Source organism: Ambystoma mexicanum, chromosome 2p (assembly GCF_040938575.1).
Source record: "Ambystoma mexicanum isolate Mex_15411 chromosome 2p, UKY_AmexF1_1, whole genome shotgun sequence".
In the NCBI taxonomy this organism is placed as follows: domain Eukaryota; kingdom Metazoa; phylum Chordata; class Amphibia; order Caudata; family Ambystomatidae; genus Ambystoma; species Ambystoma mexicanum.
Genome location: NC_090923.1, coordinates 546,572,215 through 546,599,038, shown reverse-complemented (window position 1 = coordinate 546,599,038; position 26,824 = coordinate 546,572,215). Strand labels below are relative to the sequence as shown.

The 26,824-nt window shown below is 48.0% G+C and overlaps 1 protein-coding gene across 1 annotated transcript in view; it reads right to left on the bottom strand.

Moving 5' to 3' along the window:
* The window catches only part of GLYCTK (glycerate kinase), a 76,091-nt gene extending 53,848 nt beyond the window's left edge, over positions 1-22,243 (bottom strand). The window contains exon 1 of the mRNA XM_069644002.1: positions 22,153-22,243. The gene's annotated coding sequence lies outside the window, so the exon portion shown is untranslated. The remainder of the gene's footprint in view (positions 1-22,152) is intronic.
* Positions 22,244-26,824: the final 4,581 nt, after the last annotated feature.

The following is a 26,824-nucleotide window of genomic DNA, read 5'->3' as shown; positions in this document are numbered from 1 at the left end:
ACCTGGTTCAACCAAATTTACCTAATTAGAAATCTAATCTTTTTTTTTGCATACATTTCTCCTTTATTCACTTTTTTGTACAAGAGATAGGGCAGGCATTAGGTTTTGTTAGCATAGGCCATTTTGATTCAACATACTCCACCAGGACTGCATTATTTATTATTTGATGGTCGAGACTACTCCCATTTTAGCTAAAGGGCAGACTTAGGAGTTTTTCTAACCCCAACCATTTCAATAAAGGTTTTACAAATAGTACACATTGTGTCAGTGTCATACTTGTGATACCAGGCCTCCCCTACATATGGTGTCAGGATTGGGATACAAATCAATTGAAATTGGGGACCCTAAAATTCCAGAAACGTAGTCACATGGCCTCAGACCCCTCTACCACCATCAAAGAATCCATAGGCTTTGACATTTGTAACAGCAGAGAAGCCACTACCCCTCCAGGGAAAAGAAAGGTGATTCCCACTGACTTAGTCCTAATACCTACCTCCAGCAGGTTGTTATATAAGATTGGCCCCAAAATCTGGCCTGCCCTGGACGTTAGGTCTAGATGTCCTGGCAGGCGTCATAGATCCAGACTTTCAGGGAGACGAACAAGTTACTCTTTTACCTGGTAACGTTCTTTCGATGGGATGGTCCGACGATGTATTCCATATCTATGACAGTAATCACCAGAGCTGTGCTGCTTCGGAAAATCTTTCGGCGTCTGCGTCCTGCGTCGATGACGTCGATACGCCGCCCTCGAGGACCTCCTCCGATGGCTGACGTCACTGGATGTTATAAGTAGGACGCACGACGCCCATAGCCTCAGTTGTAGTTTTTTCCCAGAACGTGTGGCACCAGTCTTCTGCCAGTCTGACCACACAAAGCCTTGCGGAAACGTAAGCTGCAATCGCATAAGAAATTCTGTAGCGGGGAAGGCAGGGAGGGAGCGATATGTAATACGTTGTCAGACCATCCCATCGAAAGAACGTACCAGGTAAGAGAGTAACTTGTTCTTCGAGGGGATTGGGTCCTCCGACGTATTCCTTATCTATGACAGACTCCCAAAGCAGTACCAATGCAAGGAGGTGGGAAAAGAATGTAGAAAACAGAAATTTAGAATGCCCAATCAAATTGCAGAGTAAAGGACCGCCTTGCCAAAGGCCAGATCCTGCCCCCGGATGGAATCGAGGGAGTAGTGACGTACAAAAGTATGTACCGAAGCCAAGGTGGCTGCATCACAGATGTTACGAATAGGAACACCCTTCTGTAGGGCAGTAGAGGCAGCCATACCCCTGATAGAATGGTCCCGTAAGCCGACCGGTGGGTCCTTACCCGCCAAGCGGTAACACTCAGAGATAGCCAAAATAATCCAGCGAGACAAAGTCTGTTTCGTCACAGCTTGTCCCAAACGCTTTCCAGCGTAACCAATGAAGAGTTGATCGTCCACTCTGACCCGGGATCAAGCCTTGGAGCCTCTCCTCTTCCTTACCAGGATGTGGAGGAGGATAAAACGCCGGAAGAACAACCTTCTGGCCTAAATGAAATTCCGACACCACCTTCGGAAGAAAGAAAGGACGAACTCTAAGGACAACCTTGTCCTTATGAAACACAGTGAAGGGTGGCTTAACTGAAAGTGCCTGTAGCTCACTCACTCTGCGAGCGGAAGTGACTGCAACCAAAAATACAGTTTTAAGAGTTAACAGCCTCAAAGGGCATGAATGCAATGGCTCAAACGGAGCACCCATCAGAAACTTGAGAACAAGGTTGAAATCCCAACTGGGCACCTGGAAAGGTGACGGAGGGAACACATTAGTGAGCCCTTTCAGAAACTGAGAAATTAAAGGAATTTTAAAATAGGAACACTCTTCAGACGAGCGCTTAAATATGGACAGCGCCGCCAGGTAACCTCTAACGGTACCCACTTGCAGGCCCCTGTGGGCCAAAGAAAGCTAAAAAAGACAGAACTACAGGAATGTCACATGAAAAAGGATCCATATTCTTAACCCTCCACCAGTCGCAGAACTTACGCCAACGGTACAGGGACTTTGTTGCTGGCCGTCTGGCCGAGAGCAACACCTCCATCACATCTTCTTGGAGGTCCCAATCTTTATACCTCAACCTTTTAGAAACCAAGCGTGAAGGTTGAGGGATCTGACCTCTGGATGGAGAACCTGACCCCCCTCTCGTGAGAGCAGATTGTCTCGGTAGGGAAGACGTGGAGGGCAGATGGACAAGTCGAGAAGGTCCGGGTACCACGTCCTCCGGGCCCACGCCGGAGCAATGAGGATCATCCGGGAACCGAACCTCCGTAACCTCTGCAGTACTTGCGGGATGACGGGGACTGGAGGAAACGCGTACAGCAGTGGGAATGACCACTCCACCACAAACACGTCTCCTAAGGCTCCTTTCGGAGGAAATTCCTGCGAGCAGAACCTCTCACTCTTCCGGTTGACACTGGAGGCGAAGAGATCCACTTGAGGGGTACCCCAAAGGGCGAAGATCTCCAGGAGAATCTCCTGAGCCAACTCACACTCGTGAGATTGCGCTCTGCCTGCTCAGAGCGTCCGCCATCTCGTTTTCGTCACCGGCCAGATGAACTGCCGAGATCGAAACTTCCTGCTGGATTGCCCAGAACCAGAGCTGCATCGCCTCCCTGCACAGAGGAAGTGACCCTGCCCCCCCTTTTTGTTGAGGTAGTGCATGGCTACCGTGTTCTCCGCCAGGATCAGGACATTCTTCCCTCGCACAGTCGGCAGAAAAGCCTTCAGGGCTAGCCTGACGGCCCTCAGCTCCAACAGATTGATATGGAGTCTGGACTCCGACGGAGACCAACAACCGCTGACTGTCAACTCGTTGGCATGAGCTCCCCATCCCGTGAGAGATGCATCCGTCACGATCGTCACCTCCGGCCAGGGTAGCCAAAATGGAGCCCCGTTCATCAGATTGTCTTCGACAGCCCACCACAGAAGGTCCTGGGTGACAGAGGACGGCACCTGAACAGGGTTGGACATCCTGCCGGAGGACTGAGACCACTGGAGCATGAGTGCTCATTGCAAAGATCTCATCCGCAACCTGGCCTCTGGCACCAGAAGAATGCAGGATGCCATGAGGCCGAGCAATCTCAAGAACTCGAACGCTGGGAGACTCTGGGCAAGCTGAAACTTGTGCACCATCTGCTGAATGTGATGAGCCCTCACCTGGGGAGGAAAGCACTGCCCCAGGGACGTGTCGAGCACTGCTCCGATGTACTGAGCCTCTGAGTTGGTGTCAAATGGGACTTCTTTAAGTTGAGGGAGAAGCCCAGCTTGTGGAGGGAGTGGCAGGTCACTGACAGATGATCCAGGACTTGCTCGGGAAAGCGCGCCCTGATCAACCAATCGTCCAGGTAGGGGTAGACGTGAATCCCCCCTTTCCTGAGGTGCGCTGCCACCACTACCATGAGCTTGGTGAAGACCCTCGGGCGGAGGTCAATCCGAACGGCAGGACCCGAAACTGAAAGTGAGAGTCGCCAACCGCGAACCTCAGGTACTTCTTGTGCTTTGGATGTATCGGCACATGAAAATAAGCATCCTTGAGGTCGAGAGACACCAACCAGTCCTGAAGTTGAAGGGCCTGGAGGACTTGAGAGAGAGTAACCATCTTGAACTTGTCCTTCCTGAGGAGTCTGTTCAAACCGCGCAAGTCCATGATGGGTCTCAATCCCCAGTCTTTCTTGGAAATCAAAAAATAAGGGGAATACCATCCCTTGTTCCTCTCTGCTACAGGCACCAGTTCTATGGCGCCTTTCTCCAGCAGGGATTGAATTTCCTGCGCAAGGAGAGGATCTGGACTCTTCAAAGAGATTCCCCGGTGGATTGTCTTGAGGCCTCTGCCGGAAAGGAAGACAGTAGCCTTGGGTTATGATCTCCAGAACCCACACATCTGATGTAATGGCGCGCCACTCTGCAAGATGCTGTGCCAGCTTTCCCCCAACCGGCGAACCATGGGACATGGCCTCATGACTGAGCTGAAGCGGCTGCGGCGTTGCCTGAGGGCAAGGAGGCAACAGCCCGAGCGGCGTTGGCACCTCGAGTACCTTGTTTTCCACCTCTGGCACTCCTACGGTGGCCCCTTTGACTGGCAGCTCCTCTCGCTTTACCAAAGGATGAGTAATAACGAAAGGAACCTCCCCTCCATTGCTGTCCCCTAGGACGAGAAGGCAGAGGTTGTCGAACTGCAGCGCCCAATAACTTCGCTGCAGCTTTTGAGGTCTGCAACCTCTCAAGGCTCTCATCAGCCTTGCTGCCAAAAAGATGTTCCCCGTCAAAGGGCATGTTGAGGAGCCGGGCCTGCACATCAGGATCAAACCCCGACTTCCGCAACCACGCAAACCTGCGTATCACCTTGCTCGTCGCCATGGCCCAGCTGACGCAATCTGCCATGTCCAAACACGACTGAACGGCCTCACACATGGCATCCTTGCCATCCTGAACCATGGCAAGGAAACCATCCTGTTCGTCCCCTTCGGGAATATGTTCAGCCGCTAAGGAAACAGTTCTACAGAGTGAGCGTGAAACGTGACAAGGCACATATGGAGTTGGCCGCCTGAAGCGCCATACCCCCTGAAGAAAACACTTTCTTCGCCCAGCCGTCAAAACACTTGTCGTCCTTATCAGGACGGATGGTAGGATACGACGCCTGCTTTGCCAGGGCCGTAGCCGCCTGCACCACCAAACTAGGAGTGGATAGTGACCCAGGAGGGCCGAAGAGACGGCATCATAAAGAAGTATAACAGGAAGGTTTACAGGCAGGCAAGTGACCCAGGAAAACCACAGAGATCCAGAAAAAGATGAATCAAGCATTGAGGTGGCCGGCAGGCAGGAGACCCCATCAAAAAGAAATATATACTGGGAGGTTTTCCAGGCCGGGAGTGACCCAGGATAACCACAGAAACCCAGTTTAGCAAATATGAAGAAACAGTAATTTATAAAGAAAGTGAATGTTGAAAGAGAATCTTATTTTGGCTACTGAACTTTAACAAGAGGGCACAGTTAAAGCCCAGCACACCTGGTTGCACAACCTGTAATGGGTGGACCATGCGGTCTGACAACTGCGCCACGACCAGGGGAGACTGCATTGAATAGGTGAACTGTGCGACTAGTTGAAATTGAATAAACCAAGAGGAGTCATTGAATATGGGGAAGGGAACCCCTAAAGAAACCAATTGAACCTTTGTGTTATATTGACTATTGGGAAGGGAACCCCTACAGAAGCAAGTTGAACTCTTGTGTTTTAAAAAGTGAAAATTGAAAAGTTGAACATTGATGTTTGAAAAAACGAACTTTGTGAAATCAAAGGAGTTTGAAATTGGCTGGAGAAGTCTGAGAAACCCATTGAAGAGTGTGAACCAGAGCACTTTGAATTCAGGAAAGGGAACATGGATAAGCCCAAGGAACTTTGTGAACTAAGGTACTGTGAACTTTTGGCAAGTGAATACTGATAAGCCTGTGGAACTTTGTGAACCAGAGTGTCTTGAACTTGGGCAAGGGAGCTATAGAAGAGCTTGAGTGCACAACTATTTTTACTTTGAACACTATTGAGTTTATTAAGTATCCTGCACCTTTTTATTCTATAGAAGTGAGGGCAAGCATATGTTTTGAAACAGACAGCATTTTGTTTTGGACTATGTGAGAAACCTGAAGGTATTCTCCCATCTACTCCCTTGGGATCCTCCATTCAGGTGGCCAGGGAAGGGCCATCACATTTTGGATCCTGACCCTGGGGGTGGACAAGCGAGGGAGAATCACCTGAGTGGAGGGTCGCGGGGGATTGGGAGGAGAATGCCTAAAGGTGAGACATGGCATTCCCCTTTCCCAATTGTACATCAGCCCACTCTCCCTCAGCCTTTATGGGGTATTTTCAATCTCACCCCATCTCCCCTACCAATTTCCAAAATGCACTGGGATGAGGCAGAGGCAACCGAGAGTAATAAAGATTACCCATAGGAACAATACTGTGATGCAGAGAGAGGCCTACTACACTCAACCACCTGACCCCGCATGACTCCCAGTTAGGGCATAAAAGGTGTAGTTCTGCCAGGTGGCGTGAGTGAGCCTGGGTTGCTGGATGGATCGTGGAAGCCAGGGAATAGGAGGCTGCAGCAGGAGAAGCCCGGAGGAGAACGGCATGGCAGGATGCTGATCCACTGTGTCAGAGGGGTTGCAGCGTGGCGAGGGAGCCCTAACTCCAAGGAGTCAGATTGTGGAGAAATGCAACCTGCTGGTGGTATCCAGGTCAGTTTTTGTTCCCCTGAGATGTGTTCCGGTCCCAGGGGTGTCTGAGGGGCAGGTGGTGGCACCGTGACCTCGACCCACAAATCCTGAGGAAACTTCTCGCCAGTGCTGCGCTACTCTGAGTTTTATATGAGAGAGAGAGAGAGAGAGAGAGAGAGAGAGAGAGAGAGAGAGAGAGAGAGAAAGAGAAAGAGAAAGAGAGAGAGAGAGAGAGAGAGAGAGAGAGAGAGAGAGAGAGAGAGAGAGAAGCAGTGGAAGGTAAAGGCGGTACGATAATGGAAGAGTAAAGAAAAGCCAGAAAAAGAAATTGCGCTAGCGGCACGAAAGAATGGAAAAAAAAGAGAGGGTGCCCAAAAGAGAAAAGGACGGTGCAAGAGGCGCGGCAAAGTAAAAAGAGTGTGCATGAGGCACGGTAGAGTAAAAAGAGTGTGCAAGAGGCACGGCAAAGGAAAAGAAGGGTGCAAGAGACCTGGCCAAGTTATAGAAGTGTGCAAGAAGCATGGCAAAGTGGAAAGTGTGCAAGAAGCATGACAAAGTGGAAAGTTTGCAAGTGGCACAGAGAGACGAAAGGTGGGAAAGAACTGATGACAGAGTGAAAGAGGCACAGGAAGGTAAAGGCGGCAAAAGAAAAGTACACAGTATATGGAGAGGGGCCATAAATCAGAGTGGTTACGCATGGGAGTTGCAAAAGCCTGGCGTTCTCGAAAGCCTTTGATACTGCCCTGTGAAAAGAACTGTGCTTTCAGAGGTACATCCTGACAAGGTGAACTGTTAATTGAACTTTAGTTTTTGACCAGAAGGGCCTAGGCTTGGGGAAGGAAACCCGGAGAGAACCCACAGAGAATTGTGAAAGACTTTGTGATAAGGGGAAAGGCCAAGGCTTGGGGAAGGGAACCCTGATAGGCCTACAAGGAACTGTGTTATTTCTTTTGAAACCAGAGGAGTCCGAGCTTGGGGAAGGGAGCCCCAAGAGACCCAGAGACATTGTGAACTTTATTGACTTGCTGCAAGAGCCCTACCTGGAAGATTCCAAGGGCACCCCTTTTTGCACTGAACTATTCCTAAACTTGCAGAACAAAACCTGACGTAAGGCTACCTGAAACCAACCTTTGTTTGCATTCCTTTTTGAACCACCATTTGTTCTTTAAGGAGACACATCACATTTGTGAGTGCAAGCAAAGGTTTTGGACTTCGGACATCGTCGGTCCTTAGAAACATCAGTTGAGGAAACAACGCCATTAGAGCTAGGGCCAGTTAGGCATTACTTCCCCTAGTTAACTTTCCGGTAGGCAACATTCCCACCTTAGAGCTAGAGCAAGTTAAGCGGTACACCATCCTGAACGGTAAAATAAAGGTTTTCGAACTACGTTTCAGTTGCCTGTGTCACCTTGTGATACCATGCCTGTCTCACACTGATGCACATTGCGGAATAAAGCCTTTGTGTAACAAAATTGTAACTGACAGTGTGTGAACTGCAATTTGCTGTTCGCCAGTTTGGCCTACTTTATTGCTGTGATAATAAAGTAGTACTTTGCGAGTCTGCCCGGTTATTGGGTGCACGATTATTACGGTAATCCCATTTTGCGCACAGATACGACCAAAAAGTGCTACTGCACAACCTCATCTCTACCAAGGTAGTGTGTGCAGAAATAACATAGGAGAGCACAGTGGAACCATTCATTGCTCGAACAGTTTCAAAGCGATCTTTCTGAACTAGAGGGATAGCATGAAGTGTTGCAAAGTTGTCAAGAAGCAATATACACTGCCACCTGAAGGTAGCTGTGGCTGAGCAGTCAGACTTCCCTCAAGAAGAGTTAGGCAGTATACAGAGGATACGCAATAGGTACAGAGGCACAGTAGTACAAACAAACACTGATCAGAGCTAGGTGTAAAAGTATAAACTTATTTATTAAAGACACACTCATAAATTACACTAGCACAGAGAAAAGGTAAGAAGGTCAAAACACAGTTACTATTACTCATATGTACATCCCTAATCATTTGTTGGACAGTTCTAAGTTCACAACACTTATTTCCAACCAGAGGTGAGCGCTTAACGTTAGATGGTACTCCAACAAATTATTAAAAAAGGGAGGGAAAAGGCAGAAATAAAGAGAGCAGTACGATAAAACACTTTTCACATAAGGTTAGCAAAGGCAGACAATGGTGGAACAAGGAAATTTAGTTCGGGCCGCTTTAGAGGGAGCCAGGCGAAAATATGCCCAAGATCACACACTGTCTCAAGTCTTTACAGGTGAGTAGAAAAGGTTTTACTATGTTTCCGAAAAGTTTAGTTAGGGTGTCCCAGGCCTACCCAGGGTCGAGAGCCGAGGACTAAATCTACCCCGTACAATCGGTGGCAAGGGAGGCCAGGCGGAACACAGTACCTTTAAAAGTGGAAAGGATCCTCCAGCGGTGGTAGTCGTTCCTCGTAGTGGGTGCAAGTCGCGGCGTCGTCCAGAGGAAGAGGTGATCTCGACGTGGAGGAAAGCTGAAGGTCGTTGCACTACCAGGGATGAGGCCAGCCGTGGAGTTTTCCGCACACAAAGGATTTTACCCCTCTTTCGCGGTTGAGGTAAAAAGTGGTATCCCGATTGCCGGAGTGCTTGGCACAAGCCAGGCGGCCACAAGATGCTTCGGGACGGCGAAAAGAAGGCAGCAACTGGTTGTCCCCACCAGTTAAGGGAAGAAGACTCTCCGGCGGGAGATCTCCTCTGTTGTCGGGAAAAGTGGTGAGACGGTTCCGCAGGGCTCCACCAGTTGTGTCGTCTTGGCAGGTCGGCTCAGCTTCTCCCTCTTCGGCTTCTTAGGTCCTGTGGCGACTTCTGAAGAACCAGTCCCAAAAACCCTGCTTTTATGCAGCAAACCCCCATTCATGCAGCCTAGCTGTCACTCAAACATGCTAAGTGGTGAGCGGGGTGGCTCACCACTTGGGCCAATCACACTAGAGTGCGACATGAGTTGGCAAGGCAACTCAGTCCAGGGTGCCTAAACCCCCTCCCACACCCCCTGTGGTACCCAGACAGAATGGCACCACTTTGGAGGGCTTCTGTGCAGAAGCCCGCCAAAAGTGGAACAAAGGCTCGACTCGGGTTCAGGGATACTGAAGTGAACCTAGTCGCCATTTTGGTGGCGAGTTCTGGCGAAAAATCCCAACCGGTGAATTTATTTTAATTAAATAACCCGGCGGTATCTTTAACATTGCACCAAAAAGTGGTGCATTAAAAACAATGGGAAATCCCATTGGGAAATATTCCGGTGGAATATTTCCGTGGTATCCACTGCCACCAGCCAGAACTCTGCGAGGGGGGACGGGACAGTACCCCCTCGACTACAGACCCAGGGGCAATCTAATTGCCCCTACCAGTACTTCCACAGTAAGATGGTTTGTACTGGTTAAGTTCCTAAGTTTAGACTAGTAAAGTTAATGGTAACTTTACTGACCCAGGGAGACATTAGTCAGTCCCAGGGTGTGGAGTCTATGTTTGGGGGTCTCTATGACACCCCTGTGTTACTGCACTGAGGGTGCTGTGTAACACACATTCCAAAAACCAATGATGGCCTATGGGGAAAATTACCCCCTAGCCCATAAGCACATAACAAGTCACAGAAAACACTCTCAAATCATGTCCAGGAGTGAGGGTAAAAGAGCCTCACTCCTGGCAGGAGAAAAAATAAACCCCAAAAATCCAGCAAAGCTGCTGGGGGACTCACTAGGTTAGGAAATTCAGCCTGAACAGAGAATTCTCCCTAACAGCAAACATGGGCGTTTCCCAACTCGCGAGGTGTTGGTCTTCCCACAGGACGTGCACGAATTGCCATGCCTTCCTCATTAATTCTCTTTCATGGACCTCTGACCCCACCTATCAGCATCGGTTCAAAGGAGGAGAGACCGAGGTCATTGGGTTAGTTGTATCTGTTAGATTTTGCCTGGTCAGAGGTTTTAACTATGGGCGATTTTTTTACCACGTCTTTCCGTAAGGTGTGCCGCCACCAGAAGCACCAAGTCTAGCAGTGCAGAGTATGACGCTAGCAAAGATGGGACCACTGCCAAAACATCCTTTAGATCTGTCTTGCAGCCCATTATAGAAAATGACTGCCTTCTTTTGCACTGGTGACGAGGCTTCTGCAAACAACTGATCTGATTAAAACAAGAAACATAACTCATTAAGTGGTGCTTGCCTTAAGTCAATCGCAAGAATTCCAATTTCATATGTGAGAGCATTGAAATCATGTAGTAGGCGGTAATTCTTTTCAAGCAGCCGTTTCGCCCTGGCAACCACTCCAGTAGTGTACAAAAAGTCTACTTTAGACAGAGAATCAGTGAAAGTTGCGTTTCAGCAAAGAAAGTGCAATTTGTACTGATTTATGATAGTATCTCAGGTTGCCCTAAAACCGCACGCGGGTGAAACTAACTGTAAGGATGAATGCTGGAGCCACTGAGGTATAGTATGAGGCACCAATGCAGGAAATGCAGCTGCCAGCCACCCCCTTAACCCTCTGGCATATGTAAGCCACACACTCATCGGGAGGGAATGCGTTAATATCGGTAAATTATCCATAAGGTTTTGAAGAGCAGCAAGGGCCTTCTTCCATTACCTCAATGACTTGCAGAAAAATGATCTGCTTCTGGCTCCATAGTACCTAGGTTGACTAAATGGGTTCTACAATATATCAGGAAGGCACTGTACATGCAGCTAACCCCTCCAACACCCCTTCGCACATCACGCAGAAGAGCTGCAAGTATTTCTTTGAGAAGTAAGAGGAGAGGAGGGATGAACAATCCTTTACATGTTGCATAGTCTAGATGTGGACTGCACAATGAGACGAGAACTCGGGGGGAAAATATACAACAGTCCACAAGGGCATGACCACGTCGGCACGCAGACGAGTACTAGAAGAGGAGATAGAACACAGTATCCTGGAATAGCAGAAGTCCAGGGCTGATTGAAGAGTTATGGAGGAAGCAAGAGGACAGAACCAAAGAAGGCTGACACCAGGTCACATGCACAGATAAACAGGGCTGGAGAGAGTGTTCAGACATGATCCAAGAAGCTGACTGCTGCAAAGTAGTATCCTTGGAAGGAGGTTCTATATGGGGAACAGAATAGGAAAGCAGGAGTCAGAAATGGCAAACAGGCAATCAAAGCACACAGAGCAAGCAAAGCCCTCTGTGAAAATGTCTGGGTCGATAAACGACAGGTGTATATCAAGTTGCAGGCCAAAAGCTCTTTCCAGGTCAGTAAGAAGCAGGCTAGGAGCAGTACCAGAGTAGCAGGATAGAGCAGTCTGTGAATACTTTCCAGAGATGTAATGAGTTGTGACACATCACAACAAGTGGAGCAGGCACAGGGGGAGACAGGCAAGCAGCATAACAGGTCAATGCACAAGACAATCAGAACAAACACTGATCTCAAGAGGGAATCACTTTGGAATGTAGTCCAGCGATCTGCAGCGGTGAGCCCCCATTCATCTCTGGTGCATGCATATGTGCAAGCGCAATGAGCACTGGGCACTGTAGTACTCCCTCTGCAACTTGGGGTCATCATGGGAAGTACCAGTCCCTTCTTGGAAATGTATATGGAAGTTCGAGGCCATGTCACATAGTTTCATTAGGAATGGCTTTGCTGCCAGAGAGAGCTAATGAAGATAAAAGCATGCTGCTCCTCGTCATGCTTAACCAATGCATCCTGCTCAAAGCTGTGTAACAGACTCAACCATTTTGTAAAGGCCAGTGGAGCTGTTTATGCCGGTGAGAGATTTGCTGAATGATGGTTTAACAGGCTTAAGTATTGTTGTCATGCTGCCTGGTATATTGATGTTGTTTCACTTGTGTACTGCTAATGGAACTGTCTACATTGGGGAGGGATTTGTTGAATGGTGTATTCAGTGGATGTTTTGTTTCTATACTGACAAATATTTTCTGTGACCACAACAACGATGCAACATTGCCCTAGCTCCATCCCAGGCCAGAGAGATATGTGCTACATAGAGAAGCACGAAAACTCATTGAGAATGAGAAAAATTACTTGTGAGTGCATAGGATAAGCCATTCTGTAAAAGCCTCTGTCCGTTGGGGCTAAAGCCGTCGCACATTACTCATTTTACCTTTCCTAGTTCATTGATATTTTGTTGAACCTATCTTCTGCATTTTATATGTATTCTTACTTTTTTGTAAAAGGGAGCACAGGCTTATCCGTGATGCATGGCCAAACACTGAGAAAATGTGGCTAGGTGGTCATTCTAATGTGCGCAGGTGTTGGCGAATTTTACTTTATGTACAATGGCATTCTGCAATACAGTGCATCCAGGATTTGTTGAATGGTGCTTTTATGTGTATGTTTAGTTTTTATGCTGCTTGTTAATTTTGTGAAGAAAAAAAAACAATGCAACACTACTCTCCCTCCTTCCTGACTAGAACAGCTAATGCAGTAAAAGAGGAAGCCATGCAACACAATGTAGTATCCAAACTACCTAGTAAAACAGCTTCAGGGGGCATAGGACCAGCCATTTAGTGGAACCTGACTTACTGCATAAGTTGGGGCTAGAAATGCAGACTGTTGCCTGTAAGAGCTCTGTTATTCTACCCTACTCGGTGCTTTGTTTTTTCCACCTATGTGCAGCTTTTACATGTATTCATATTCATTTGTAAAGGGAGCAGCACTGACATCATGGCACATGATGCCACATGTCACATGCATGATATGATATGATATGATATGGTATTTGTAACGCGCCTATACACAAGTGTTTCAAGGCGCGACGAGGCAGGGAGGGAGGGAAACAAGGGGAAGACAGACAAACGATCCTACTAGGGCAGGTGTCATTCAGATCGGGCAAGTGCAGAGGTAAGGGGAAAAAGGAGAAAGTGCAGGGGGAGGAGGTGGGGGGGGAAAGTGCAGTACACGGTAAGTAGCGTAATAAAATAATAAATAATAAATAAAAGGGCCAGCTGGTGGCAAGTGCGAGGTAAGTGCAGAGCAAGTGCTAGGAAGGGGGCTGTAGGGATACAGTGACAGTCCCACAGTGCAGGGGGAGCCAGGGAGGCAGTGCAAGTGGAGAGTGGCTGGGCCCTGGACCGAGGTCGCTGAGAGTGGCCAAGATGCAGGTTTAGTGCAGAATTTCAGTGGGGAGTTAAGCAGGTTTAGCAGGGGAGAGGGAGAGAGAAGGCAGAAGCGAAGAGGAAGGTTTTGAGGTGCTTCCGGAACCGGAGATGGTTCTCCTCAAGTTTCAGGGAGGCAGGAAGGCTGTTCCAGAGGGAGGCCCCTGCTGCGGAGAGAGATCTACCCCCAGCTCGTTGCTTCGAGAAGCGGCTGACCATGAGGGAGTTGGAGACGGATGAGCGAAGGGCTCGTGAAGGAAGATATTTAGGAAGAGAGAGTTGAAGGTATTTAGGCCCCAGGCCCCAGAAGGCCTTGTGGACAATGCAGAGGGTTTTGAACTTAATCCTCGCAGCCACTGGGAGCCAGTGAAGAGATTTCAGTCCTGGAGAGATACGGTCCCTGGGCTTGAGGCCAAGGACAAGTCTCGCAGTTCTGTTCTGGATAAGTTGCAGAGGGCGGAGAGTGGAGGCAGGCAGATTAAGATAGAGGCTGTTACAGTAATCCAGCCTTGAGAGAACCAGGGCTCGGGAGACAGTGAGCTTCTGGGGGAAGGAGAGGAAGGGAAGAATACCTCTGAGAAGGTGCAGCTGGTAGTGTGACTTCTTAGAGACGTCAGATATATGAGGAGAGAAGGAGAGTGTGGAGTCGAAGATGACCCCAAGGTTTTTAGCCTTGCAGGTAGGGGCAGGAAGGGGGCCAAGGGAGGCCGGCCAGAGAGCTGCAGGGAAGGAGGGAGTGGGTGTGCCGATGAGTAGAATCTCAGTCTTACTGGCGTTAAGGCAGAGGTCATTGGCGGCACACCATTCCTGGATAGCAGACAGACAGTCGGAGATGAGGGAAGAAGAGGAGGAGGCCGAGGGTAGCCTGAAAATGAGCTGGGTATCGTCCGCATAGCACTGGAAGTGGGGGCAGAGAGCGGCGATGCAGTGGGCAAGGAGTGCCAGATACTGGTTGAAAAGCCAGGGAGAGAGGTTGGATCCCTGGGGGACACCACAGGTGGAGAAAAAGATGTCGGAGAGGAAGGAGCCCATTTGGACCTGGGAGGGTCGACCGGAAAGGAAAGAGGTCAGCCATGCCAGAGCCTGACCAGTGATACCCAGGTTATCACGGAGACGGTTGAGCAGGATGGAATGGTTGACAGTGTCAAAGGCAGAGGAGAGATCGAGCAGAATGAGAACACAGGGAGTGTTGGAATCGAGGTTCAGGAGCAGGTCCTCACGGATGTTCAGGAGAGCAGTTTCCGTGCTTCTGGCTGCTCTGAAGCCGGATTGATGGTCATGAAGGTTACCAACATATTCAGCATGGAGGTTAAGCTGGGAGATGGCCAGTTTCTCCAGGAGCTTGCCCAGGAAGGGAGTAATGGAGATTGGGCGATAGTTGGCCGGGCAGGAGGGGTCGGAAGAGGGTTTCTTGAGGAGGGGGTGCACAAGGGAGTGCTTGAGGGGGGATGGGAAGACTCCAGAGGCGAATGAGTGGTTGCAAAAGTCAGCCAGGGCAGGAGCCAGGGAGTCGATGTGGTCCTTGATGGTTTTGGAGGAACAGGGGTGAACCTGTTTAGACGAGGCTTTCATAGATCGGACTTGTCTGGAAACCTCATCAGCAGAAAAAGGTGGAAAAGCAGAGAAGGAGGGCGGAGGGGCGGCTGCAAGAGAGCAAGAGGAAGAGCCGGGAAGAGAGGGAGGGAGGTGAGAGGAGGAGAGCGAGGACAGTATGTCCTGAGTTTTTGAGATGAAGTGCGAGGCCAGTGCAGTGCAAAGGGCCTGGGAGGGGACAGGAGAGGTAGAGACTGCAGCAGGGTTGGCCAGCTCCTTGCAGATTTTAAAGAGTTCGGCCGAGTTGTTAGATGCCTCAGAGATGCGGGCTTGGATAAGGGCTCTCTTCTTGGTGAGAACAGAGAGCCGGTATTGCCTTTGGAGCAGGCGGCAGGCCAGTTTGTCAGAGGATGAACATGAAGCACGCCATTTCCTCTCTGCCACCCTGCACTTGCGTTTTAGGGTGACGAGATCCGAGTCATACCAGGAGTTACATTTGGCTTTGGGCTTCAGGCGGATTCTCATGACGGGGGCAAGGATATCGAGAGTATCAGATATAGAGGAATAGAGCATGGAGAGGGCTGTGTCAGGGTGGGAGTCAGCCGAGGGGGGAGAAGGGGGCGAGAAGGTAGCAGCGAAAGCCTCAAATGACACGCGCTTCATGGGTCGGATGACCGAGAAGGTGGGAGGCAGTGAAGAGGGTGGCTTTGCCTGTGGGTTAGGGAGGGAGAGGTAGGAGGATAGGAGAAAGTGATCGCTCCAGGAGAGAGGAGTGGAGAGAGGGAGGGAGAGGGGAAGGTCAGAAGAGATCAGAGCATCAAGAGTGTGCCCTGCAGAGTGAGTAGGCCCAGACGGGAGAATAGAGAGTGAGAGAGAGTTGCAGAGTTCGCGAAAGAGACCAGTGGGGGGACAGGAGGCATCGAGGTGGATGTTGAAGTCACCGAGAAAGAGGAGTTGGGTGGTTGAGGACAGGAGTGAGGAGGAGAGGTCAGCCCACTCAGAGAGGAAGGAGGAAATTTGACCAGGTGGCCAATAGATAGTGGCCACGGTAAGGGAATGGCTAGGAGAGAGAGAGAGTCGGCAGACAAGACATTCAAAAGAGGAGTAGGTCTGCGTAGGAGTGACAGTGGCAGGAATCCACTCAGGGAAGATAAGGGCAACACCACCCCCTGAACGGTTAGGCCTGGGCACGGAGAGGATCTTGTAGCCATCAGGTAGGAGTGTGTCGAAGCTGGTGGCAGAGCTGGCAGTGAACCAAGTCTCAGTGAGACCGAGGACGTTGAGGTCCAGTTCCTCAAGAAGGCGACAGATATCAGAGGAGTGCTTGATGGCAGAGCGAGAATTTAGAGTGGCAATGTGGAGAAGGTTGCCACCCTTGAAAAACTTCCGGGGAGGGGTACAGATCAGAGGTACGCCCTGCGGAGGTGTTGGAGAAGGAGTTGAAGAGGGAGCAAGAGAAGGGGCAGGGAGGGAGAGGAGAGGCAAGGTAGCCGAGGACAGAGGAGGAGGGACAGCGGGAGCGGAGAGGAAGTTGATGAGGCATGGGAAGCGTCTATCAAAGAGGTGAAGGTTGGCCTGAGGGCCTTGGACCAAGACGGTCCTGTTAGCATAGACATTAATGATGGCTTTAGAGGAGTGGAAAGGGGCCAAGAGGACATCCCAACGGGTGCCACCATTAATGGGAGAGGTGGAGAAAGGAGAGAGCACAGCGACCATGTGAAGGGTCCATAGTTCAGGTGAAGGCACGAAAAAGAGAATGTCAGTGAGAGTTTCCTTGGAGCAGGCGCTCGTGTAGGTGTCAGCGATAGGGAGGCCTGGGTTGGAGACCAGGATGTCCTTTTTAAACTTTTTCCTACCGGATTTAGTGAGGAGAGCAGGATAGTCAATGGAGAAGCAGTTAGAGTAGATAGGCGAGATAGAGAGCACCATGGAGTAAGAGGGGAGGCGGACGACACGAGTATGCAGACAGGAAGTGAGTGGAGGGCACTAGTTTACCACAATGCAGAGCAAACAGTAATGCTTAGTAGGTCAGGGCCACCTAAGTTTGAGAATCCTGCTAGGGGAGAAAAAAGCACCCTAGTTGAACACAATGCAGAGCAAACAGTAATGATTAGTAGGTCAGGGCCACCTAAGTTTGAGAATCCTGCGAGGGGAGAAAAAAGCACCCTAGTTGAACACAATGCAGAGCAAACAGTAATGCTTAGTAGGTCAGGGCCACCTAAGTTTGAGAATCCTGCGAGGGGAGAAAAAAGCACCATAGTTTACCAAACAATTGGAATAAGGGGGCGAGGCATCGTGCGGATGAGGTGTGCAAGGTGAGGAGGGGTCGGCCAGAGAGCGGAGGAACTGGCACCTGGCGTCCCCTGCGGACACCTGCAGGCACACAGGGAGCCGCACTGTAGGAGTCGCCCTTGGCCTGGGCCCTTAGCCGCGGGGGCTGCCGGGCAGAGGGCTGCCCAGGAGGGGGGAGGTTATAGGCAGAGGGAGAGGAAGGGGGGGGGTGGGCGGGGAGGGAGGGGAAGACCAGGAAGTGGGAGGGTGGGAGCAGGAGCAGGTCAAACACCGCGCTAGGAGCGCGAGGGAAAAAATTCAACTTACTTTTTCCTTTTTTTTTAAAAAAAAAACGCACAGAAACACTCACGTAGGCCCAGGCAGGGCTTTCCAGGCCTGCTGATCCCCTCAGGCCACCGGCGACCGCTCTCCACGCTCAGCTGGAGAAAAGAAGCGAGCGTGGGGAACGGCCGTCGAGTAGGCCAGAGGGGAGGCAGGCACACAGCCAATCAGAGGGGGGGGTGGGCGGGCAGGGAGGCGGGGAGGGAGGGGAAGACCAGGAAGTGGGAGGGGGGGAACAGGAGCAGGTCAAACACCGCGCTAGGAGCGCGAGGGAAAAAATTCAACTTACTTTTTCCTTTTTTTTTAAAAAATGCACAGAAACACTCACGTAGGCCCAGGCAGGGCTTTCCAGGCCTGCTGATCCCCTCAGGCCACCGGCGACCGCTCTCCACGCTCAGCTGGAGAAAAGAAGCGAGCGTGGGGAACGGCCGTCGAGTAGGCCAGAGGGGAGGCAGGCACACAGCCAATCAGAGGGGGGGGGGTGGGCGGGCAGGGAGGCGGGGAGGGAGGGGAAGACCAGGAAGTGAGAGGGGGGGAGCAGGAGCAGGTCAAACACCGCGCTAGGAGCGCGAGGGAAAAAAATTCAACTTACTTTTTCCTTTTTTTTTTTTTTAAAAACGCACAGAAACACTCACGTAGGCCCAGGCAGGGCTTTCCAGGCCTGCTGATCCCCCTCAGGCCACCGGCGACCGCTCTCCACGCTCAGCTGGAGAAAAGGCCTATGCCATAGGTCTACGTATTGTCTTAGAAAGGGAATAGGCTGCTCCTTGATGCATAGCTGAACACTGACAAATACTTTTGTGACCACACAAACAATTCAACTTTACCCTCCTTAAACCACAGGCTAGAAAAGCTCATACAATAAGCAAGCAGGCCCGTGTGTGCACGGGATCAGCCATTTTGTGGAAGCTAAAGCACTTGTTTACCCTGCCTAATGATTTGTTTTTTGACTAATCCATGTCTGCTCCATGACGGAAGGCTTACAAAGATTTGGTGAGAGGGCCATTCTAATTTGTGTGGGTAAGCTACCATGTTACTCTATTTACAATGGAAGTTTGCAGCACTGTGGAGTCAGGCACTAGTAATTGGTGCAACGTAGCTCACAATCACAGACTTAATTGTCAACATTGTACAATGGGAACCAATATTGGATGTACGAGGCTGCAGTACTATAAGCGGTTAATAGGTGGAGTTATGCAATCTGGCACCAACACATGCCTACAGCAATTGAGTACCACATGTAGGTGGTGCTGCGCAGTCTCACACAAATAATGTACCTGCAGGCAAACTACGTTTGTGTCACTTTTGTCCAGCTAAAACATGGATCTATGAAAATGTGTTTTAAATTTCATAGGCTTTTGCACAGTTGAGTAATTCCATTACTGCATGCCTCTTAATATGTAGCATAGTGATATTGGGCATGGATGTATGGAAGTGCACTACACAAGTTGTTCATAGGTGGCACTGTGCAGTCTAGCATAGGTGTTGGGTGTGCAGCGAAAATACTGTTGTGCCTCTGCTCCGTTTGACATGCTAAACTATCGTGTTGCAAATCTGTGCTTCCTTATTCGTCACTGCCTAGTTGCGTTTTAACAAATTACCATTTGTACAATTGATGTACCCTTCGTGTTACTGTATAAGTACATATTTGGAAAGCACACAATCATGTGTACCTATATGAGTTGTTAATGCACACTCATTTCTCATTCTATTTGTTGGTATTCACAAATCAGTCTCGGTACTCAAGTCTTTTTGCACACACAATAGATACTACAGACACATTTATATTACAGGACACAAATGTTGACCATTTAAACATTTATGTTCATAAATATACATATTTGCCCTATTGATGTTAGCAAAGATAACAGTAATGTGGAAGCATAGGAGACACACTATTTCTGAGGGGCCAAGTGAAAGTCAGGCCAATTTGATATTGACACTGCCCATCTTAACACCTTTCTGTGCACATTCAAATCCCTAATATGTTTATTAGGGGAAAACAGCAAATCACTAATATAATTACTCCCCGAATTGCTGTTTATTCACATATTGAGCAATTTATAATGACGATTTGTAACAAATGTTTGTTTCCAGTTGGTATTATTTTCTTTTAATCATGACAGCACAAGCTCTAATCTAGGCCATCATTACACATTAGGGATATTAGTACCATCCCTCACCCCTACCGAAAATGAACAGCATGTGATTGAGTGCATAGAGATTCTTACCTGCTCAGTTTCAATACAGAAGCCTAACAAGAAATTGTGGCAAGTCAATTTGCAAACTCCAAAGACTCTCTTCTGTGTCCTTCGCTCTGAGAATTGGAGATCTGCTAATTGACAGGGTAAAAGGTGGCTATCGTTTGCATTTCAATGGCTGCAAGAGCAGATTTCAACTCTTGTGATTTACTTGTGGCTTTGTGATATCCCACACTTGCTGTAATTAGCTTCTGCTGTCTCATGGTTTTCACCTAAAACCTGATGCTAGTTAATGTGTGTGAAATTTTGCAGTAAGTTTCAAAGCAAAGACCCCATTTCCCCAAAATGTTAAAGCCCCAAGTGGTAAAGCAGATTCAGGCAGACACAACGCGGTTGTGTTGGAAAAAGCTGCGGTTTTTCTTTCCAAGTTTCTCAGGCTCCTCCGAGCCGGAGGAGCCTGAGAAACTTGGAAAGAAAAACCGCAGCTTTTTCCAACACAATAACGTTGTATTTATGTTTGCGGTCGCTTCAAAAGCGACCGCAAACATAAATACAACGTTTTTAAAGCTGCGGTTTTATTTCTAAGTTTTCCGGGCTCCTCCAGCCCGGAAAACTTAGAAAAAAAACTGCAGCTAGTGCTTATTTTTTGTAAAAAAATAAATAGCACTTACCGAGATTCAGCTGCAGCTTTCCTGCTCTGGTCTCCGGTCCGCGTCCTCCGAGTCCCGGCACTAATGAAGGGAAAGCCACCCAGCGGTAGACTTTGTTTACTACAGCTGGCTGGCTTTTCCTTCATTAGTGCCGCAAAAGCCAGCACAGGAGGGCCTCCATTTCACAAAATGGCTGCGCCCCTGTGCTTGCTTTTTCGAATTTTGAGCTTGAATAGCTCAAAATTTTACATAGGAAGTTTTAAAACGGAGGATGCTAGTATTTTTTTTTTTATGTGGCCTATCTATTTTTTAAATAAAATGTTTTACTAGACCATCCCTTTAAGTGTTCATTTACATCCAAGGGGAGGGGGCTGATGGGCACACTTGCTTTTTGTTAGGCAGAGAGACGAGAACGCCTTTTCTGAAACTGGCAGAGTTAAAGGGTGTTGCATGGTTGCATGTTAGCTGATTATGTATATAATCATGTGTGCCAGAAGTGTGTATGTAATGTATGTGTGAATGAGTGTATGATGTATGGGGGTTGGATGTACATGTGAATTAGTGTATCGTGAATGGGATGTTTAAATTTGAGTGAATGTAATTATGTTTGAGTGTGTGCGCTTATGTGTAATTCTGGGCAGAGGAGCCGATTATAGCGGGTAAAGGGTGGGGGCATGGTGATCGTGGGACAAGGATGGGTGGGGAAAGGGGGATTTAGCTAAACATAACATTTTAGTGAACATCCATAAAAAAGTGAACACGTGTTATGTGACTAGAAGGGCATTTTGGTGCAGCCAGTCTAGCAATTTATTACTGTGGCATGACATTTCTTTTTTTTTTTAACTGGGCTTCTATAACAATGTAGGCATGACATGCTAATGTGGCTAGATTGGCATTTTGGAATAGCCAGTCTAGCCATTTCTTCCTGTGGCTTGACATTTGTACTGGGATGGACATATTTTCTTATAATATCTGGCATTATGCACAAAGCAAACATTAGTATGTTCATATACGGGAATATTGGCATATTGATTATGGTGTAGCCATAATGGAAATGGATGTGTAGCCATAATGGAAATGGATGTTCACTACCAGCGTGAACATGTTTATATTGGCATATATGATATAATGAACAGAAATGTACCGTTTGTATCTCATGTGAAAGTTGGATCAGTGGCTCACTATACTTCCGCTTGGTACCCTGGTGGTCGATTTTGCTTAAAGGGCTGGGCTTTAGCTATAAAAATGATCAAAGCAACTAAATGTGTGTTATCGTTAAATCCAATCACTTTGTCATTCTCACTGGCATATTATGCTTTAAAAGGTATCATCTTATGATTGGACCCCCACGCCAGAGCACCACTGGGGTGGAACAGAGGGTCGAACAGAGGCAGCCTCCAAGTTTGGCCCACACAATTTCTGAAGTGGCCCCTTCCATCACCAGTTAGGCCCACCCCCGAATCTATGTTCCGTTATGCCCCTGGCACTGCTTCTAGGGCTGGTTCTTCAATTTGAAAGGGGTACACAGCCCCTTTTCTCTGTCCCACTACCAAAACACAACCCCTTCCCTGGATTCTTCCGAGAAAGAGGACACTTACATGTGTGAATGTAAAAAAGACTAGACTGTACAAGCGGACAGTGAGAAGAACGCCATGAATCGTGTGGTACGTATGTGAAAGTGTCCCTGTTCGTAGATGAATTATAACACATGCAAGAGAGCACAAGAATGTTTAGAGGCTGTTAAATTCTTGCTATGTTTTTCGAGTCAGTTATCGAGAGAGAAACAGTACCTCCGTCTTCTGCTTTCCATTTAATGAACGCGACTGTGGTCGTGGTGTTCCTGCTGGTACAGAGGTCCAATATGCAAGGGTCGGTTTCCTGCTGCGGAATGTTAATGATTAATACTGTGACTGGCACGGTGACAGCACAGGCACTCTTTCTTAAACCGTGCACATTCCTGTAATGACCAACTTCCCATTGCTTTTCTTACTCACTGCTGCGGGGGAGCAATGTCCAAACCTAGACACATTCTGACACGGGAACGATGTTGTGACATTCGTGTTCAGTAATTTCATTTAGAAATGTTATGTTGAAATTTGGGTTACATATTTTTAACTCCTGATTTCTGTATTTCAGGCCAGGCGGTCATATGAGGTCCAGATATTGTGTGTTTAAATTTCAAACGTAATTTGTAATTTTCAAATGTATTTTAATATGTAATTATATAAACTGTAAGAAGACAGAATTACTGCTTTGGAACTGCGATCTCATTTGACTGTTTTTCCGATCAGAAATCATACAGATTCACATGCAGATTTAAGGCAAACCAAATTGATCGAATTCCGTATTTTTTGCACATGTTCAAGCGCTTGGATTTGTTAATATGTCTATTCCCAATTACTGTTTGTTCGGTATTGTATTTAGCACTACCATACTGCCTTATATTCGAGAGCTTTGAAACACAACCATATACTGAAAACAGTCCTGGAAATGGACACAATTTCCTGGGGGAACTCCCTTCCCTTGCCCTCAGATTGTCAGTGGTGTGGGCAGGACTGGGATGCGGAGCTAAGTGTTGAATAATGTGCATATAGGATGTCTGTGTTATGTATGGCTTCCGCACGTTATGCGGTGCTACTACGTAGCGTGTGGAATCCAAGCTGTAATGGTTCCATTGTGTTTGCTGGTTTCACACCTTGGAGGCAGCTCTCCGGGGGCTTGACGAATAAACTTAGTTATACACTTGTAAAGTCTCAGTGTGTAACTTTACAACAGTCTGCTTTACATAAAAACAAAGTGCATTTTGGGAACATAAGAATGACCACCAATTTATCAAACAGGTCTGTGTTAGTAATGTAAACGTTAATTCCTTTCCTCTGTCAGAATGTTCCGATTCACCCGCACAGTAAAATGTGTGCAGTGCATGAAACACATATATACAGCTTTGGACGGTTTCATTGTTCGAGTTTGTGATGTCGATCAGAGGACGATTTTCAGATGCAGTCTGTCAAAACTTGCGCCGCAGCACAACTGCACCAGAGTGACGAGACATGGCATTCAGGAGACTCATGGCAGTCAGGGGCAGAGAGCTTCCTCAACTTGTGGGGTTTGGGCCTGTGTCTACATGCAACGGTGCTCCGGCAAGACAGTTTTTGCCAGTGCGCTGCTCCGACTTGTTCGGCTCAATTGGTCCCCTAGATGCAAAGCGACATAAAAAACAAAAAAAGTAGAGGTTTTAACTTCATCCAGTGAACCACAGTGACCCTACGGCTCTCAGAACGATGCTACAAAAGCCCGATGACCCTGAACACCACTAAAAAGCCTGTTCTATAAGCCGGGTACCTGGGTGGCCCAGAGGACACTCTTAAATGATGGTAGGGTTCAATTTGTACGTTTTCAACTAAGCAAACCACCCAACATTTGAGAAGGATTAAGGGTGAGATTGTTTATTTATTTAGTTGGCATTTTGTAACGTGGTGCATGCAAACAAGATGCGCCAGAGCGCTATGCTTAAATTTGAGGGTAAAAGGACGCATTTACGCCCCTGAAGCCATACGTTAGTAAATGTTTTTAAATTATCATCAGTTGAGGCAAGCATATTTTTTTAAAAGAGGATTTCTGAATAGAGAAAACAAGCATTGGCAGAGCCAATACTTTTGGCGTTTGCATTTGTTGACTGCCTTTTACAATTATAGGTTGAGAGCTCAGTAAATGCCTGGGGCTCTACATAGCCAGTAATTCCAAACATGTCTGCAAATGAGGGCTAACAGACAAATAACATTAGTGATAGACATAGTAGAAAAACGTATCTTCACTGCAGCGAACACAAGTCTTTTAACTGTGTATTAAAAGTCTTTTAACTGTGTATTAATAATATTGGAAGTATTTAGGATTTAATGTTTACAATAAAAATACAACTAAAAACAATATACTTCTCTTAAAATGACGAGTGTGGTATTTGCTGCCTAAATGAAAATAAATTTTGGTAAATATGGGCTTTTCCCCTTTTACCGGTGTGAGGTTTAACCAAATGAAATGGTTCCATGTGTTAATTATGGGGCTGACATTTTACCCCTTGCTTGCAAAGTAGGAAGGTTCAAGGGGTACAAGGGCAGCGGAATTAGTCAAGGACCCCTCCACAGGTTAAATCAGCATTGTGCCTCCCCAAACCCCACCTCCAAACAGGAAGAAAGAAAAGGTAACGGGAGGAGACCGGGACACCAAGGCGCAGTAGCCCGCTGACATTAGACCCCGAAACAGGTTCACAGCACGAAATCGGGCTAAAGGGGGCGGGGAGGCACACTCATATCAATCCCCACCTCTATTTGTTGATACAAGGCCACAGGAAGGAGCTGAAACGGGATCCCCAAATAGAGGAACCCCAAGGGAGAGGGCAAGTGGTCCCTTTCACGGCACATATCAGATTTGCAATATACCTATAGAGTCTGCATTCAGTAACAATCCAGCAGGCTTCAACTGGGCCAAAGCCCAGCAAAGGCACCTAACCAGCAGGAGTCAATCCAGCTACTGCCCAGTCAAGGGGCACGCGGCCAGAACCAGGCAGAGATAAGAGGGGAAACCCACATAGGACTTAAGTAGACAACATCCAGACATCCCGAACCCTCCGGAAGCCATTAAAGGAGTAGAACGGAGAGCAGTACATCGATTACAGGATAAGAAGGCGGGAAAAAAGCAGAACAGGGCAAAAGATAACACAAAATAGTATTAAAGTCCAAATAAAGAGGAAAAGGGGTATGTTAGGGAGAATTCTCATAAATGGCTGATTTCCCTTACCTAATGAGTCGCTCAGCAGCTCTGCTGGATTTCTAGGATTTTTTTTTTTCACCTGCTAAGTGTGTGAGCCTTTTTCCCACTGTTTTGCTGTGTGTGTTTTCACTTTTTGTGTGATCTTGAGCACTGGAGCCTCACCTACTCCATGGCCTCATATTTTCATGAGTGTTACACAGCACCTACAGTGCAGTGACACAGGGTTGTCTTTGAGACTTCCCACTGACTACATTTTCTGGGGCTGACTTCTGTCCACCAGAAAAGGTAAAGTTGCCATTAACTTTACTTTAGTCACTTTAAACCACAGACCCAGTACACCCCATCTTACACGGAGTATTGGAAAGGGTTAACCCTTTTCCCTTTTTGTCTGTGTCTCTTGGAGCATTGTTTCGCCCCCTTTACATTAAGACTTGGCTGGTGGCAGTGGTATCTACCCTAACTTTTCTACCGCGATTATCTTATATAAACGTGGTATTGTTTTAGGCTATTATATTAGCCTCGAACATAAACCCACTTGACCAAATACATTTTATTTTGGCTCCGGCTGGGTTTATTCGCCATTTCTTTTTGTTAAAGTCTTTCTCGTGTTTTTCTCTGCGCACCAAACCGGGGATGATTCCTTTGTTCGCTGTCTTTTCGCAGGCTTCTGCACAGAAGCCCTCCTTAAGGCGCCTGAAAGTCTAGGTAGGCAGGATGTGAGGGAGGGGTCTTCGGACTCCTGCCATGGGTTTCCTTGGTCACCCAAGTCACACTCCTGTTTGATTGGCTGAGGGGACTGTCCTTGCCAGGACAGCCACCCTGCTGTATATTTGACAGCCAGGCTGTATGAATGGGGGAAAACTGCATAACAAGCAGGTCTCTGGGACTGGAAAGGCAAAGTCGCCACTGGAACGAAAGAACCAACAAGGAACTGGAAGAAGAGGACCCCTACAACAACTGAACCGCCCGATGAAGCCCTGCTGCAGGTCAGAATCTTCAGAATCCGACGACAGAGAAGATCCTCCAGGAAACTTCTTCCGTTGAGCTGGTGGGACCAACCAGTTTGTCCAAACTGCAAGCCAGGACCCCTCCTCTGGTCGAATTCGCTGTACAGAGCTACAGTGGGCCGGATAGCCAGGAAGGTCGGACCCTGCTTTGGTTTTAAGGAGCGCACCTTTTATTCATTGTTTTGCTCTGCTGCTGGCTTCTTTCCTGGGTGGCGCAGGACCCTCCAGTCTTCCAACTTCGTGTCAGTCCGACAGTCGCTTCAGGAACTGTGAGCCTGCAGCAACCACCAGGAACGTCCACCTCAGCTACAGTTCCCTTTCCGTTTTCAGTTACTGTGCAAATCCGGTTGTCCGTTTCGTTCAACCGCGGTGAAAGTGTTTGAAATCTTTCTCCAATCCGAGGGCTTGTCCTTCTCTTATCTTTGAACTAACATTTCTATCAACCAACCTCGTCCAGAATCTGTGCCACAAACTGTACCGCGAACTACCCTGAACTGTGTGATCTTGAGCAAAAGACATTTGACCCATTAACTTTGGCCTTAAGCCTTTTCTAGCTGATCTCCTCTCTGAAGTTCCCCTTGTTCAATTGCCCTGAGTACTTACCTGTTGGTTGGATTTAATTTCTAATAACTTTGTCTTTCCCTCCCTTTTAAATTGCTGGAGTGCCATTTTGCTCCCACTTCATTTT